This window comes from Mixophyes fleayi, chromosome 2, assembly GCF_038048845.1.
Source record: "Mixophyes fleayi isolate aMixFle1 chromosome 2, aMixFle1.hap1, whole genome shotgun sequence".
Lineage (NCBI taxonomy): Eukaryota > Metazoa > Chordata > Amphibia > Anura > Limnodynastidae > Mixophyes > Mixophyes fleayi.
Window position 1 is genome coordinate 242,310,460 of NC_134403.1, and position 17,283 is coordinate 242,327,742.

The 17,283-nt window shown below is 39.9% G+C and overlaps 1 long non-coding RNA gene across 1 annotated transcript; it reads right to left on the minus strand.

The window, feature by feature from the left end:
* Positions 1–1,522: 1,522 nt before the first annotated feature.
* LOC142140335 (uncharacterized) lies at positions 1,523–9,973 on the minus strand. The gene is made up of 3 exons (XR_012688416.1): positions 9,648–9,973; positions 7,685–7,902; positions 1,523–2,131 (listed from the first exon to the last, which is right to left on the minus strand). It is a non-coding gene; the product is annotated as an uncharacterized LOC142140335 (long non-coding RNA).
* Positions 9,974–17,283: the final 7,310 nt, after the last annotated feature.

The window sequence follows — 17,283 nt, forward strand, 5'->3', positions numbered from 1 at the left end:
TATGATTCAACGCAAAGTCAGGGACAAATTGCTTTATCCTCTGTCTAAGGTTGAATGGATAGTGACCATTATGGAGAGATGACACTATGTGTTTTAGATTTTCTGAGAGTTCACTCTGAACCTGTGTGCATGCCAGAGCCAATTGAGCTCTATCTTGTTCTCCAATGAGACCCAACACCAACCCTCTAAACTTTTCCCGAAGGGCTACAGATAGAGAGGTAGTGGCATCTATATGAGCATGTTGTAAGTTCTCAAGGATGTGATTTACATCCAGTTGAGTCCTTATACCATCTCCCGTATGTTGTGCCAGGCTCCCAAGTTTATTCCTCAGAACCTCTAAATCCATAGTATTCAGTGTACCTATTCCCATTGCACCTCCTCCAAGAGCGGTCGCAATGGCATCTCGCTTCCCCCTATCTTTTTTAAGTCTCCAGTCATCTTTTCTTGTTTCTTGCCCGGATTCTACCCATCCTTTCAGCATATCTAGTTGATTCCTCACTAGTTCCTCACATCTGTGATCCCAACGATCTACTCTGAAATCCTCCACTGAAATTCTCCAAGTGTATAGCATAAATTTGACGTTGGTTATTATTGTCCATGGAGATGATAATTGGGGCGCTATCACATCTGCTATTTTATGGATAGGGATGTTACAGTCATCAAAATGTGGCCTGACTGGTTCTAAGACTTCTGTTTCATAGGGTATTCTGACTACAGTTACACATACTTGTCCTCTCCCTTTAAACGGATACCACTGGTCACTATCCCCTGGTTGTAAGGAGAGATATTTAACAGGTTTTGTTTTAGAGAGATAAGTCCACTGAGAGAATGTCCAACACCCTTCATCTGCTACCTCGCAGAATGGCCATTTAAAAGGTCCGTCAATGTTGATATCAAAGTTAATATCTCTGCCACTAGGGTCCTTCCAGTCAACAGACACATATCTGTTCCTGTACTCCTCAGTCATAGGGGTACCATCCATCCATACATCAATTATCGGAGTATCTATGCCATTACATACTATATCCCACCTCCAGGGGTTTAGATCTAACATAACCATTTGCTTATCTGGTTCCCAATGGGCATATGTAATAAAATAATATCCAGCAACTTCTGGTACACATTTATCTCTCATAATTGTTATCATAAAAGACCGTATAGATGGTGATCCCTCTACCCGGATGTACTTCTGATTTTTTGCATCTGTTTTAATTTTCAAAATGGCAGCTCTGTACAAGCCTTCCATGTCTACTGGCCCATGGTTGTTATTCCACATAGCTTGGCCTGTGTTACTACAGTTCAAGTTCATTATCATAACACTAGTTTGTAAATAATCTGTGGGAACGTGACCTTGGGCATATTTGGATTCTCTTGTGATTAGCAATTGGGAATCTCTCAACATGCAGTATCCCTTTATAGTACCTATAATTGGAATGGGTCTATCAAAATATGTTCGAACACGCAGACTATCCTGAGCATTAGATCCTATGAAGGTAGCCTTTAGAATATACCACCCATCATATTCTCCCCCTGTAGTATCCTCTGGGTCCAGTACTCCCTGCTTTGTACAAAGTACCTCTGTTATATTATATGGTGTTCTCTTAAAGCGTGGTAAATGAGGATTCTTTGATACCCACCTGACAGATTTAGTTGGCACTAAATCAATATCTTTATAATGGTTATATTCTTTAAGGCAGAGTGTATGTAGATCATGTTGATTGGCAGACACATTTTCTTTGGGGGTATAGTGTCGGACCTTATCCCCTGCATAACCATATCTCCAAAACCCATATAAATACCATTGACCAGCCACAAAGCTGTAATTAGAGTAGGGCTCTAGGATTTTCCCTTCCTTACATTCTACTACCAAAAGCTCTAGCTGGTTAGTAGAATTAGATTTTTGGGAATTTCTTATTTGTGTTGCATTTGACCAACCCCTGTCCTCCTCGTTATTCTGAGGAGTAGCAAAACCCACTAGTACCACACCTACCAGTATTACCAGTGTCTGTAATACTAGTTTGCTCAGATGGCAGTATACTGAGCACCTTTGAGCTCCCACGGAGGAATAAGATTTGTAATGGTGTCCTCTGGGTGCTGGTGTCACAGATCTTTCCTTGGGCTCCATGATCTGCTAAGAAAAAAGGCATGAGTCTAGTTCTTTTTCAATAAGGACAGGTTTTAATTTTCCTTACTAGAACCTTTAGAAAGATGGTTTTATTGTTCCACACTCCCCTGTAGTTCCCAACTTAATGAGCACACAAATGCTCTACTGGGTTGAGGAGACTCGAGTGATTTTTGCCTGGTCAATATGGACCCACAATACCTTGCGTCTCCGCTGAGAGTCTTTCTTGGTAGTCACAGGCCTCTGTACCTTCAGCATGGTATCACCCATTGTCTCGAGAACCTGATATGGTCCCTCCCAGTTTGCATCCCAAGGACCTGCCTTACGGAAAACTTTGACCATTACTAAATCTCCTACAAGGGGCATTGGGGTCTCCCCCTGTAGATAGGGTTTGTGCAGCCGTACTGCTGCATATGGCAGCAGTCCCTTCAGGTTATCTTGTACCTGTTGTAGGAACACATCTCTGGCAATTGCATCCTTAATGGGATTTGACAGCTGAGGCTCATTGGGGAAGCAAAGTGGCATTTTGCGACCTGTCATGAGCTCGAATGGAGTGATCCCTGTTGTGGATGCTTCCGTTGCCCTAATACCCATAAGTATTGCCGGTAAAGCTGTTACCCAAGAAGATCCCTTCTGTAACAATGCCTTGGCTAACCGGGTCTTGATGGTCCGGTTCATGCGCTCTACTATCCCTGCTGACTGGGGATGATAAGGAACATGAAATCGTTGCTTTATGTCCAGTAGTTCACAAAGTGCTTTCATGACCTTGCCAGTAAAATGGGTTCCACGATCAGATTCTATGATCCTGGGGATTCCCCAACGTGACAAAATTTGCTCCCATAGGACCCGTGCTGTAGTGGTAGCTGAGTCATTCACTGTTGGAATGGCTTCTACCCACTTCGAGAACACATCAACAACTACCAAGGCATAGCGACAATTGCGAATGCCTGCTGGTAGTGGTCCTATGAAATCAATTTGTAAGGCTGCCCATGGCCCCTCTGCTGGAGGCACACGCTGTAATGCTGGCTTGAGAGCTGGTGCTCTAGGGTTGATTTGGGCACATACAAGACATTGTTGAGTAACACACTCTACTGTTTTGGACATTCCTGGCCAGTATAATTTACTCTTTAGTAGAGACAACAGTTTATCCCGACCAGGGTGCCCCAGGAGCTGGTGATTGAGCTGTGTCAGCTCCTCTTGGAGATGTGAAGGGACTACTGGGAGTGGATTTAAATTTTCTCCTGATACATGGCACAAGATACCCTGTCTGATAGACCAGGGATCCTGTGGTGAATTTCTGAGTGTCATAAGAAGAGGGTCTTTCGCCTGTTCCTCTTCAAATGACACCGGTCCTTCTTTGAGGACTTTCCTGCGTACAGCCACCTGGAATGAGGGCAAAAATGCAGCATCTGGATCACAAAAGATACCAGATATTGCAGCCATTTTTGCTGCTTCATCCGCTGCATTGTTTCCTAGGATTAAGGGGTTGTTCCCTTTCTGGTGTGCAGGCACTTTGATGATTGCAGCCTCATCAGGATGTGACTTTCCCCATTCCCAAAGTTCTTTTAAAACTGAAACGTGCGCCAGAGGTTTATTCTGGCTGTCCACGAATCCACGTTTTTGCCAGGTCTCTAAGTGTGATGTTAGAGATCGCACTACATACGAACTGTCACTGTATATAGTGCGCCGCCCTGGGGGCTGGAGAAAAAGTGCTTCTTTCACAGCCTCTAACTCAGCGCGCTGTGCGGACAGGTGACCTGGAAGTTTAACCAGGCTCTGGGTCCCAGTGGTCTCATCCAAGACCGCATAACCTGTCGCATATGTCCCATCCACTAGAGAGCGTGACCCATCAACAAAGATGATTCTGTCATCAGGGTGCGCTATCTGCCTGAAGAAAGGTGTTGTAAGGGAATGTGTCAATAGACCGCAATCATGCTCTGTTCCAGTTGTGTTTAACAATTGAGACAGAACATACTTAGCCTTGTGACAGATTTTGATGTTCCGTCCACTAAGGTCCATTATCCATCTCCCAAACCTCTGCTGAGAGACTCCAGGAAGTGTATCCCGGAGTAGAAGAGTTAATGGAGAGTGAGGTGTCTGCACAGTAAGTGGTCTAAACCCTACAATATGCTCTGTCACTTTGACAGCATAATGTATGGCTGCCAGCTGTTTTGCACACTCATCAAAACCCCTTTCAACTGGTGAAAGAAGTCTTGAGAAGTATCCTAGTGGTCTAGTTGTTATACCCACCTCTTGCAGGAGAGCCGCTGATATGGACTCTGATCCAGCATGCGCTTGGATGGCCAGATTGCCATCTGGGTGGGGGGTGGCTAGTACCGGGGCAGAGGAGAGGTCTCTTTTTAGTGTTGTAAAGGCCTTCTCCTGTGTTTCCGCCCAACCTTTCAGTGAGGGTTTTTCACCTCTGAGTAATTCATAGAGAGCTTTTGCCTTGGTAGCAAAGTCCTCTATGAATTCCCTCATGAAATTTGCAACCCCCAGGAACTTACGTAAGTCCTGCAGGGTGCCAGGCCTGGGTAATTTAACCATTGCTTCCACGCGGGCGGCCATGATACCCTTTGTTCCATGAGCAATCTTAACCCCTAGAAATATCACCTCTGACCTAGCCAGGTTTGCCTTGTGAGGACTCAGCTTCAGTCCTGCACGTGACAGGAGGCCTAACAATTCCTGTAAGAGGGCTAAGTGCTCCTCCATTGTCTCTGTATGGAGGAGTAGGTCGTCAACATACTGTAACAGGCATTCTGGGCGCGAGAAAACACTCAGCACTTTTGCCAATGCCTGATGAAAGTAAGTTGGGCTACTGTGAAAACCCTGGGGCAAAACGCAGAACATGTATTGCGTGTCACGTACAGTGAACGCAAACTTGTACTGGCAACTTTCTGTTAAGGGTATAGAGAAAAATCCGTTTGCCACATCAATGGTTGAGAATACCTGGCTTTTACCATTTATCCTTGCCATTATGTCTGGGGTTTCTGCAACTACCTGCGCTGACATGGGGGTGTATTTGTTCAGAACCCTGAGATCGATTGTGAGTCTCCAGGTGTTCGTCTCCTTCTTCCTAACAGGCCATAAGGGATTGTTGCACTTTGAATTTCCCTTTATGACCACCCCCCTTGACTGTAGGTCAGTTACAGCTTCCACTACAGAGTCCATGGCTTCAGGAGGGAAGCGATATTGACGCTGAGGTGGTGGGTCCGGCCCTTGTATGTCCACCTCAACATCAACCATCCTTCCACAGTCATTTTTCCCTTGTGCCCATAATTCCGGATACCTGTACACAATAGGTTCAAGGTCTGTGTTGTGTGAGACCTCTGGCCATTTATGCACAAGTCCATTGTCATTCCTGTCATTTGCATGTATGAGTGGACCCAGATCATGTCGCTGTATCACACAGATCCTTGATTTTCTGGGACCTTTCCATACCATACAATTTGCTAGATCCAATATCCAGCCCTGTTGTGTCATTACATCAGTTCCGATAATGTTATCGGATCCTGAGTAGTACCACATTGGGATTTTTAAAGAGAAATCATTGATTTCTACAATCACTTTATCAATCCTGTGGGCTGTCACCCCCCCTTGTTGGTGATCAAATCCGATCACAACACACTGAGGGCTATCTGGATTCAAATCATGCTCCACATTGGTGATGGAGATTTCAGCTCCAGTGTCAAGCATGATTTTTACCCAAATATTTTTTATTTTAGCCATGATGTGGGGTCTCCCAGAAGGATCCAATACCAGGCTACATAGCGGAATTAGTTCCTTTGGGACCCCTGACCTTCAGTCTGTCTGCACCAGATTTGCTACTGGAACCTCTACTGCACAGACTGAAACCTCTTTATTTTGTGATGTTACCTGTGAAGCAGACGGTTTATCTGCTTGCACATTTACAGCTGCTACACACTTCAGTGGTTGTGCAACTGATGGACCTTTTGTCCTTGTACAATTATTATATTTCTTTTGGAAACCGTTTGTGTTTCCAGCTGTGTAACAAGATTGTTTAGGACAGTTTCTTCTACTATGTCCTTTCTGTCTGCACTTGTAGCAGACTAGATCTTCATCCTCTGCTGGTGGAGCAGATGGCTGAACATCTTTAGGGCGATGTTCAGGATAAGTCTGGCGGCGATCACGCGTTACACCACCAGATATACCCTGTTCCCTAATTTGTACAGATTTCTTGGATCTCAAAGTTTCCTGTCTGAATTCCTCAATAATTCTAGCTGCACCTGCAAGTGTAGTTTCCCTTTGAGCATTTGTTCGCAGATTGACATTTGTGTATGTAAATTTTTCCACAAATGCACGAATCATGCCCGGTGGAATATGGGGTCTATGGTCGTTAGTTACAGTCCTATACATAGCTTCAAACCGACCACATAAAGCTAAAGGTTCATGGTGTATTGTAGGTTTGAAACTATCTAAGATATTGGGAGTTACCTCCCTATGCCCTGTTGTCAGTAACATAAGGGCAGCTATTCTTTCCTTTTTGTCATGGTAGCGACCATTCCCGGGGACTGAGTCCCCAGTGGTCTCATACCTTTGACTAAGGTAAGTGGGTAGCCACAACTTGAAGAGATCCATGCGATCTTCTGGGGCCACACTTAGTTGAGTGCAATGGCCCTCAAAAATATCGCATGAGGTAAAAGGGTCTAAACTGCTATCATATTGAGGAAATTCTCTTTTGAGTTCCAAGAGGATTTTTGTTCTCTTTATATCATTACCTGTAAAAGGTTGATTGAAAGAGATCAAATCCTTTCTACCGTTGTTGCTTGGCCCTAAGACAGGAGTGGAATCTATAACATCCCATCCACTCTTCTGGTCTTGTGCCCGTGCACCAACAGTATTTCCCACCGGTGTTGGGGTGTACTCCAGTGTGCGTAACACTGGGTAAATGCCAGGGGATCTTACATCCTGCGTATCAAGTAGTGGTGCAGTGAGATCCAAGCCAGATAAGTCTGCTTGATACCCAGCTGAACTACCACTTTCCCTATTAAAAACACAAATTTGTTTTGTGGGTATTAACTCTGTAGAGTCCACCCGAGGGTTACTTTTAGATAGCTCTTTTATCGAATTTGAAAGATCAGTTATCAAACCCTGCATATTCATGATCATTTGGGCTCTACTTTCTAAGTCCTGCTGTAATTGTGCCCTATGGTCTTCAGTAGAAGCCATCCGATCATCTGCAGTATTAAGGTCAACGCATAGCTCAGCGATTTCCTTATCTTTATCAGTACAATTTTTACAGCTATCTTCCTGATTAATTACATTTACTTTCTTAGTCAACATACCTCTAGCTATCATTTCTGCATGCTCCGGTCTCCAAATTGTGTCCTCAAAAACCTGGACTAATTTAACCAACATTTGGAACCTTTTATGGGTTTTCCTAAACACACTTTGTTTATTAATAGACAATTTGTCATGACTGTACACCTGCTCTAGCAGTTGTGCCCATAAATTTTCTGCAGATGTATAACTAGCTGGTATGACAGGATTAAACATACTACCTTCTGCAAGTTTAGTGATATTAATGAAATCCATAGCTACCTGTTTGATGATCTTAACGACTGATTTAACGACCTGTGTAAATACTTCCTTGTTTGTTGCGTGGGAATGAAGTCAATTGGTTCGTCTTGTAGACCTGAATTCACCCAGCCAAAAGAGCGACTAATGGCTGTACGGGGTGACCAGTGCGCGCCGTCTACTCAGAATTCCAAAGCGTCGCCGAAGCACGTACCCGCTAGACAACTTTCAAAGACGAGTTTCTGATGGAAATATGAGGTTGAGGTGCTATTCAGGGTCAGTGTGATGTTACCCTGAAATAGAGAACAAAATAACCGAGTATCGTATTCTACATAAGATAAACACAGCCATTTAAGAAAAAATATTGCATTTACCCAAAAATTCTCAAGTTAGTTCACAATCAAACCTACTTTTGTACAACACTAAATCGCTAGTCCACCTAGAGAAAAAAAAAATGTTAACATTAAATAGGCAGATTGGCCCTATTTTCCCTTGAGGAGATAATTCAGTCATTAAAGATCATTTGTTTCATCATTATGAAAAATGTAAAAATAAAATAAAATACAGAAATAAGAATAGGTTTGCTGCAATAAATTATGGGTCTTCTTGGCCATTGAAGATCATAATTAATACAGTTTGAGCTAGCTCGCCATTGTTATAGGATCCTGGGACCCGCCATAATAATGATACAATACCTTTGATCTTATTAATAACCAATCTCGTTAATTATTGGGATATAATGCAATTTGCGTCTTTTTTGCTATTTTAGTCACGTCGAATAATACGCACCCGTGACATCTCAGATCTACTTTAGAGGCATTATTTCACTCAACCTTTTGAGGTTTCGCCTAATACCATGGCAACCCAAAAACAAGGTGTCCCAGTTGTCATGCTTGCGCATGACAACTAGAAATCCGTAGACTTACGCGATTCCTGTGTTTGACAAGGCTATATATATATACATATATATATATATATATACATATATATATATGTACACACATCTCGCCTAAATATTACACAAATATTTCACATTTATGTGTTAATCGCTAAATAAATACCAATCTATCATTTACCTCACTATAATGCATTATCTATATAAACATCCATTCATCCTATTGATTACAGTTATCTAAACATACAAAACAGGCATAAGGATACAAGTCTTTTACTTTACAACATAAATGCATACATACAATTACAGATAATACATTATAGATTAAACAGACAATGCTACAACTTCAGAAGTAAGTACATAATATCCTATTCTGTGGTGTGTGTGTGGGTGTGTGTGTGTGTGTGTGTGTGTATATATTTACTAATGTATATGCTGTAAGAGAAATGTATAGGAGTGAGTATTTCATCAGTATTGCTCATTCGTGTTGTGAGTGTATATAGAGACAGAGAATGAATGTGTGTTAAGGATGCATTGTGTATGCCATGTGCTCTTGAAAGATGGGGGGTTGGATTACAATATCCTATTCTGGTGTGTGTGTGTGTGTGTTTACTAGTATATATGCTGTAAGAGAAATGTATAGGAGTGAGTATTCATTGTTGTGAGTGTGTATAGAGACAGAGAATGTATGTGTGTTAAGGATGCATTGTGTATGCCATGTGCTCTTAAAAGATGGGGGGTTGTTAGAATTTGCAGGTAAAATAAACAGATATTTGTTTCAGTGGTAGATAAAGAAAGATTAAGAGAAAGAGAGAGAAAGATATAACATCAGAACATAGAGGGTAAACAAGATGAGGGGGATGGAAATTCATTGTAATGCAATTAGCAAACATTCCTGAAAGTATATGTGAAAAGGCTAAAGCTCCAGAGAGTTAAATATAAGAAGATGAAGGATTCATATAGTTAACAGATATTTGTTTCAGTGGTAGATAAAGAAAGATTAAGAGAAAGAGAGAGAAAGATATAACATCAGAAAAGGCTAAAGCTCCAGAGAGTTAATTCATATAGTTAAGAGTTACAGATATAGCTTACTGGTATGTCTCCAGGGTTCCAGGTGTGGGAGAGGTTCCAAGTATGTGTGTGTGTGGAGTGATGGAATGAGAGGGATATGTTTGTCTCAATGGCTTATAAACCTTTACCCATAATGCATTGCTTCAGATGGGAGGGCTTGACCTCTGCCACACCCCCGCAACTAGATACGGCCTGTATGACTCAAAGCCTTCTGTTTCCTATCTAGCACATGGTGCTAACAAAGAACTTACTGTGGAGCCATAACAGCAGTGAAATGCTAGTGTCCATTATGCGTGGCTCAAGCTCCGCCCACCGCGACTGCGTCATCAGTGGCGATATAGGAGCTCCTTCACAATGACAATATCAATAGAGCCATCCCAAACCCCTCCTACAGATGAACTTTCTCCTGGTAAAACAAATCAACTTCATCCAATTACCACCTTGCAAGATTCTCAAGTATGTGGTGTACCGATGAAATATATCTGGGTAAAGGTTTATTGAAATGTTTTTAATATATTGCTGTGTCATACTCAGGGTTTTTGTTAGTAGATGTGGTATCCCTAGAGTTATAGAAAGTGATAGAGGCATTCATTTTATTGGTAATAACTTTATAATGTATGAGCAGTGATAGTAATTTCCATACTTTTGATCAGTCACAAACCAGTGGGAAAATAGAGTAAAATGGTACTAGCTAGAAACAAATTGAATAGAATGATGGTTGAAACTTGATTGGAGTGGCTGGTAGCATTGGCCATTGTTCTACCTCCCTACTATCGAGCTCACTCCTAAACTGCATCTTAACCTGTCATCTTTTGAAATACTTTTGACTTTTCCTGTGATGAGTTTGTAATGGAGAGACTGTTCTAGATCTTGAAAGGAAAAGCAAATAGTGAGACAGCAAACACTGTCTCCTGAGGTGTTACACTAACTGTTATGATGTTGGACTGGGGGACAATGTTGTGGACTGTAATTTCCTACGATCAGGTTGTTTCACAGACAGGTACCAAGTGTTGACGACGAGCATCACGTCCTTAGGACTAGCAGAGAGACACTGGTACCCATTCCTTCCACTGCAGAGGAATCAACACCCTGAGAAGGTTCCGATTACACTTGTGAATCTGTTTTGGGAGACCCAAGATCTCAGTTATGATCATCTGAGCCACAGACTTTTTAAAGACGGTTATCCAACATGGAGCAGCAATTTTCCCCTGTCCAATGTTTCTCTCATCTCATTCTCTTTTCAGTACAGTCATTTCTTTCAATTGTGAACAGGTGACATAGGGTGGTTCAGGTAGTGATATTGAGGAGTTGCAGATGAAGGAGAAGTTGTTAACACAATAAATCCAGCCAGTTACTCTATTCAATTCAGGGGTAGAAGGAAAATTTGCTAACCTTGAAGCTCGGAGACAGTGTGAGGGGCTATTGTCTGAGGAGTATTACGTTCATTAGTACTTAGACCCCATAGTTGAAGAGAGGTGCATCCGGCGATGCCAGTTCAGTAATAATTTGGACTTGAGCGGCCATCCTTGAGAATGATTATCATTCTTGAGTGGGTAAGGTTTTATACCAAACTGAGTGCTGGGTGTGCTCTCACGTGCCTCAGAGATAATATCAAGTAGGACTAGTTCTCTTTCCACTAAATTTTCCTGAGAAACCCGAGTTATGGGGTGGGAGATCAGTACGGGAAAGGTAATACAGCTAGGTCCCTTAGTTTGGAGTCTCCCAATATTCGGCATTCTGATCACTGTTTCATGTGCAAAGAAACTTGTTTATTGAGAGACTGGGAAGAATGAACAGACAATAGCCTGCCCCACAAGTGTAGATGAAAAAACTGTTGATATTATTAGAGTATATTTACTGACATAAGGTTGTAGGAGATCACAAATGACATTGTTAACAAACATAGGATGATGTTATTGATGAAAATGTATTATTTAAATGTCATCTAAGCTTAAAGACATGCTTCGGACAGATGAACATGTTAGGCATGAAGAACGTTAGTAGAATACACTATATTGTCGTTACATATTTTATCGTACCTTGTATCCTTCCAAATAATGTATTACATGTGAGATCCTGCAATAAAGGGTGAGAGTGTTAGGTATACTCACAAAAGGTGGAGCTGTCAAAGTCAAATAATTGGATGAAAGAAACTATATTGATTAATATTGTTTTACTGTGCGATTGCGATCAGTACGCCACGTGTTATGACACAATCGCATGATAAACAAGGCACATACACTCACACTTACACATTCACTTGTACATAGTGAATTTTATAATAGTTGCAACCCATAGTTGTTTTTTGAACAAATGTTATTGAATTTATAGTTAAATATGATAATGTTAGAAGCACTTTATTGAGATCTAAGGTTCAGGTTACAGGAAACATATCAAGTTTGGTGTCATTCTAATCCCCTATTTATCCTAGAGATCCGGTTCAATCGCATAAAGGGTCGCACCTTGTGTATGCAAGATATGGATTATAGGGAATAAATGATCAGAATGGTTTTGTGTGTGTGTAATGTAAATAGACCAGTTTGAACTAGCTTTCGGCAGGATGATTAGTATGCAGCTGTTGGAGAACTGATTATTAGTGGACAAACTGTGTAATAACAGAGACTAACTGAATATCAATACCTTAATAAGTTGCATGAAATATTTTATTCACAAATTCATGCTATTGTTAATTGAGCTTTGTGTATCCTCACTCACCCACTCTACCTTATCTTACACTCTCACAACTGGCCATCCCCTTTCTTATACAGTAGACACTGACTGTATGTCTTTATCAGTTACAGTCATTTCCAGGTTTGAAATCTGCACTACTTTTGGGGCTTCACTAACAGCTGGATAAAATCCACACTCCAAATCAATCCAAGATGACACACATGAATGTAATGCACTCCCAACATCCAGGGGCCAATGGTATCCAGAGGAAGTCATAAGTACTGCTAGGGAAAGGTCCACCCCTCCAACATACATACAGCCAGGTGCAATTACGGTGTCCCGATCTCTGTCCACTGTTTTTCACTTAAGTAACAAAGCTCTCTGCAATAAGTAAAGTGTGATATTTTCAAATTAGGTGATTCCACACTGCAATGGTACTAGATGACTATTTTATGTTTATGTTCAGCCGTGATCCTTTACAAACAGTATTACCTTGCCTGCTCTTTCTTTGGAAATTTTCTCTTGATCTTCCTACTATTATATAGTCATTCAAGTAAATCCAGATAACAATTCCCTGTTTTCTTAGTGCTGCTATTATTACCACCAGGACTTTCATAAATGTTCTTGGGGATGTTGAGAGCCTGGAATTGTAGGCATATGAATTGAAGATGGTGACATAAAAGACAAAATGTGAGAAAATGGGGATGATTTGATGCTATTGGGTTACATCCTCCCTCTCAGTGCTATCTTCCTTTAGTTATATCAGTTTCATCATATTCAGAACTCTGTTGACTCCTGAGACTACCCAGGAGTCTTAGCACAGTGTTTCATGTGGACACGCCAGCATGCTGGTCTTGTCCTACAGTACATCCTTGGCTGTAAGTCAGCAGACGTCACTTATACATCAAGACATACAATTTCATAAGCACAGTACCCATAGGGTATTCCCTTCTTCATCATGAGTCTAAAACTGAAAATGTTCACACATGACTCAATATGAAGGCAACTTGTCCTGCTACAAGGAACTAACTTTGATTTTCATAATTCATGGCTTTGTACACTCTAAATTATTCCATTTGCTCTAAAAGAAAGTCAGCTTTAGCTGAAAGTTTGTTGTATATATAACTTTACTGTGCTTTCCCACAAATTATCGTGAAAGTCTATTTGCAGACACCATGCATATTATAACAGATCTGTGCATGATAGTGTGAGGCAAAATAGGCAAGTACATTTTGCATAGGTGAGTAGGCAGTGGATTTTGGAAATTCACAAACACCATGGGCTAGGTATTATGATGTACCGTACTATGGCCAAAGAATGTAAAAAAAATATTTTTGCAAAACAAGATATGTAAAGGAGTTGGCACAATTATAAAGCATATATGAAGGCATTGCCGATTTGCAGTGCTGGGATTTTTAGACCATGCAAAATTACCAGAAACTTATACCATCTTGAACCCAGTGAAAAGGAGTAATTCTCATGAAATTGTTACAAACTCTCCTGCAGCAATGCATATAGTTATCTAGATCTAAAATATTATTTTTAAGAAAGGAAAAAAAAATATTTGTCACTTGAAAAAAAGGTAACGCCAATGGTCACTACTGTCAAGAGACATATGAATCAGTATTTAGAGTCCCAAATCCCAATTTCCAATACACAATGATCACTGGCATCGGATACTCAGATGGCCAAGACAAATGCTGAGTGTATGTGCTGATCCGTATCACAACACTGGATCAACATTTCTACAAATCTTTAATAGAAAACAGTAACTTACTTTGATGTATAAAATCCCTTAGAATTCTGTTGAATCCTATTGCCATTATTGTTTACCAAAATAAATTTGAGAATGCAATCCTAGCAATATAGATGACTATATTTTGCAGGCAAAATGGTAATTTACATAGCTGCAAAAATGCTTTCCCATAACACAAATGTAATTTGGTGACAAATAAAAAAGCACAAATGTAATATAAGATGTCAAGAAATCAAGATATACTCTTTTATTTCATGATGTATTTAAGACATAAATGTAGTTCTAACAAGCAATATTTTCATGGAAAAAAGTAAAATATGTAATTAATTTGATAAATGACCCTTAAAATCCTAGACCCTTTTTGTTGTTTTTCTTTTATATGATTTGTGTATTTCATTAATTGTGTGAGTTCTGGTTGGATTGTCTGATCATCCCTGCTTTATAATGCCTTGGTGTTCTTTAAAAATATTGCTTGCAAATTGACATACAAGCTTATCATGGCCAGCAATAAATCTAACCCTATCACTTCTAGTTTTAGTGGCTTTAAAATATATATTTTATCTAAATATAATGCCAGGATTAAATTGTTCTTATAACTTCCTGTCAAAAAGCAATTTCCTTTTAATTTCTAAAGTGGAACCATTACTAGAATGGATTTCAAATGTGCCAGTTTTAATAACTAAAATGTACCTAATTCATTGCACAAATATTTTTGAAATACTAATTGTAGTATTTAATTGTTTTACCTACACGTTTCACCTCTTTATATTGCATAGTTATTTGGGCATTATATTGGCATGATAAATACTGATAATTAGTCACACATATATATTGTTTTAGGCACAGATAGTTAAAATAAGTAACATTTAACTCAACAAAAAAAGTTGAAGTGATACAGTATCCATTCATTTTTTAACAGTTTGTTAAGATTTTGACCTGACTACATTGGGCCCCCTTTTGAGTTCGGAGCAAAGTAAAAAGAAAAGAAGCATATATGCTCTTGGACAAAACCATATTAAAATGCAAGGGGTGCAAATACATTTTTATTTTCATTGCAGCGAAAATAGATGACACTCATTTCTAAATCTGTCCATATATTTTAAATTTGTGCCACCTCTGCAGTGCAACATTACAGAAATGTCTTAGAAGAAATAGCCTCATCCCGAACAGGCAAGAGTCCAGGCCTAGATGGGTTTACGATTACTTATTGCAAAACTTTTAAAGACCCTTAAGTCCCTTGACTTCTATAAACATTTAATGCAATTTTTGAATTTTAGAAGCAATCCCTAGCAATCCTAGAGACCCACATTATGTTCTTACCCAGAAAAGGAATGGTCCATGTTACAGATCAATATCACCCCAGACCAGATCGAGGGAGTCCAAACAATAAATTACCATAGAAGAACACTTCCTGCATGGATTGTCCCATGGCTTTTGAGATTAGCACCAAACTATTATCCAATGATTGCTACTGCTCTGGCCTGTTGGAAGAGTCAAAGAACATTGAAATACATATCATCATTGGCTTCACCAATCACGTTCATCCTAGTAAACCCAAATATCTCTCAAGGGCCTACATTGGCTGTCTTAAAGGCAAGATCAAAGAAGGGATCTTCTGGGCCGGCCAGTAGGTGTATTCTTCGGGAGTTTGCCCATTTCCCAAACTCCATACCAACTGGGGCTTGCAATACTCAGAACTTGGACAGTATCTACAAATCCACCACAGACCTAGTTAAATAAATCCAAAGAGGTTTCACTCTTATGAAAACTCTCCAAAGAGTTTTGGTTTGAAAAGTAGTGGTAAAGTCACTAACTGTTCTGCAGCTGGGATTTATGCCTTTGCGGTTTATAAATCTTTTACTCCTCTGCTACTGTAGCAGGCAGCATGGTTCCTTTTTTATATTAGTGTGCAAGTTATTGCTAGAGACTACCTCCTGATACCAGCTGCAGCAATTCCCTTCTCTGAGCTGCAGTAAGGTAGACGATCCTTCTAAAATAGTATGTGTGGCATAAAGTTAGTGAACTTATTGATAGTTAATTTGAGAACATATGCGCAATTTTATAAACTCCAATGACTAGGAAGATCGTCTCTGATATATAAGGTATGTATATGATTTAGGTAGACAAAAGCATTATTAATCAATAATGGTGACAATAGTTATAGGCCACCTTGCAATTACGGTAAGCTGATAGCTAACGTTGCTGTACCACTCCAGCTATACAAATCTCCAAATGTATAAAGCTACAATTTTGCACACTAACTCGAGTTTGAATTTAAAATCACCAGAAACAACACACTGCTTTCTATAGGCGAGATTGCCAAACACATCACTGTTACACTGCAGAGCAATGTTAATAAAACAGGAGGCCCAATGGAAGTTTCAACAAACCATCTTTTTTGTTGTACAGGGTTAAAAATGATTATCAGGGTTTTTTTTTACGGGGCACAATTTATTTTACGAATAAATTAATAGCCCAAATTTAATTATAGATTAAATATAAGTGGGGTTTTTTGTTTTATTTTTTGTTTTTTATTACACTGGCTTACTATTTCATCAGAAGTAGGGCAATATTTATAATTTTATGATATGGCAACACTTAACATTTCCTGATGGGGACACCAGTAAAAGTACAGACTTGTGCCACTGCAAATGCCAGCATGCACACTTGCGGTGTCAAAAGTCTCTACTTTCAATGGTGTTCCCATCAGGAAATTTTATCCCCATAAGGATAATCTTTTTTCTCATGACTGATCTTAAATTCTGCTCATGGAATGTAGGTGGTATTAATATTCTCATGAAGCGTAGGAAAATACTTATCCTAATAAACTACAGTTTCACATCATTTTCCTACAAGAGAAACATTTGACGGCTCTTGAATGCAAAAAACTTAACATGTTGAGTCAGACTGTATTAGCATATGCCTTGTACAACTCCAAGTCCAGGCAGGTGGCGATCCTAGTCAGGAAGAGGCTTCAAGTAGATATGCATCATAAATATACTGACACTTGAAAGTATATGTTATATGTTATGTAATATATATGCCTAAAATGTTTACAGTAAACCCTACTTTCCATATATTGATATGCATATTGTACTCTGAGGCAATTGTAATATAGTAGCCTCTCAGCACCTAGATAGACCCAGAATGACAGCGAGACATAAAAAATTCACTTGGAATTAAACACATTGTCGCACAACTCCAGGTTGTGGATATTTGGAGACTTAGAAA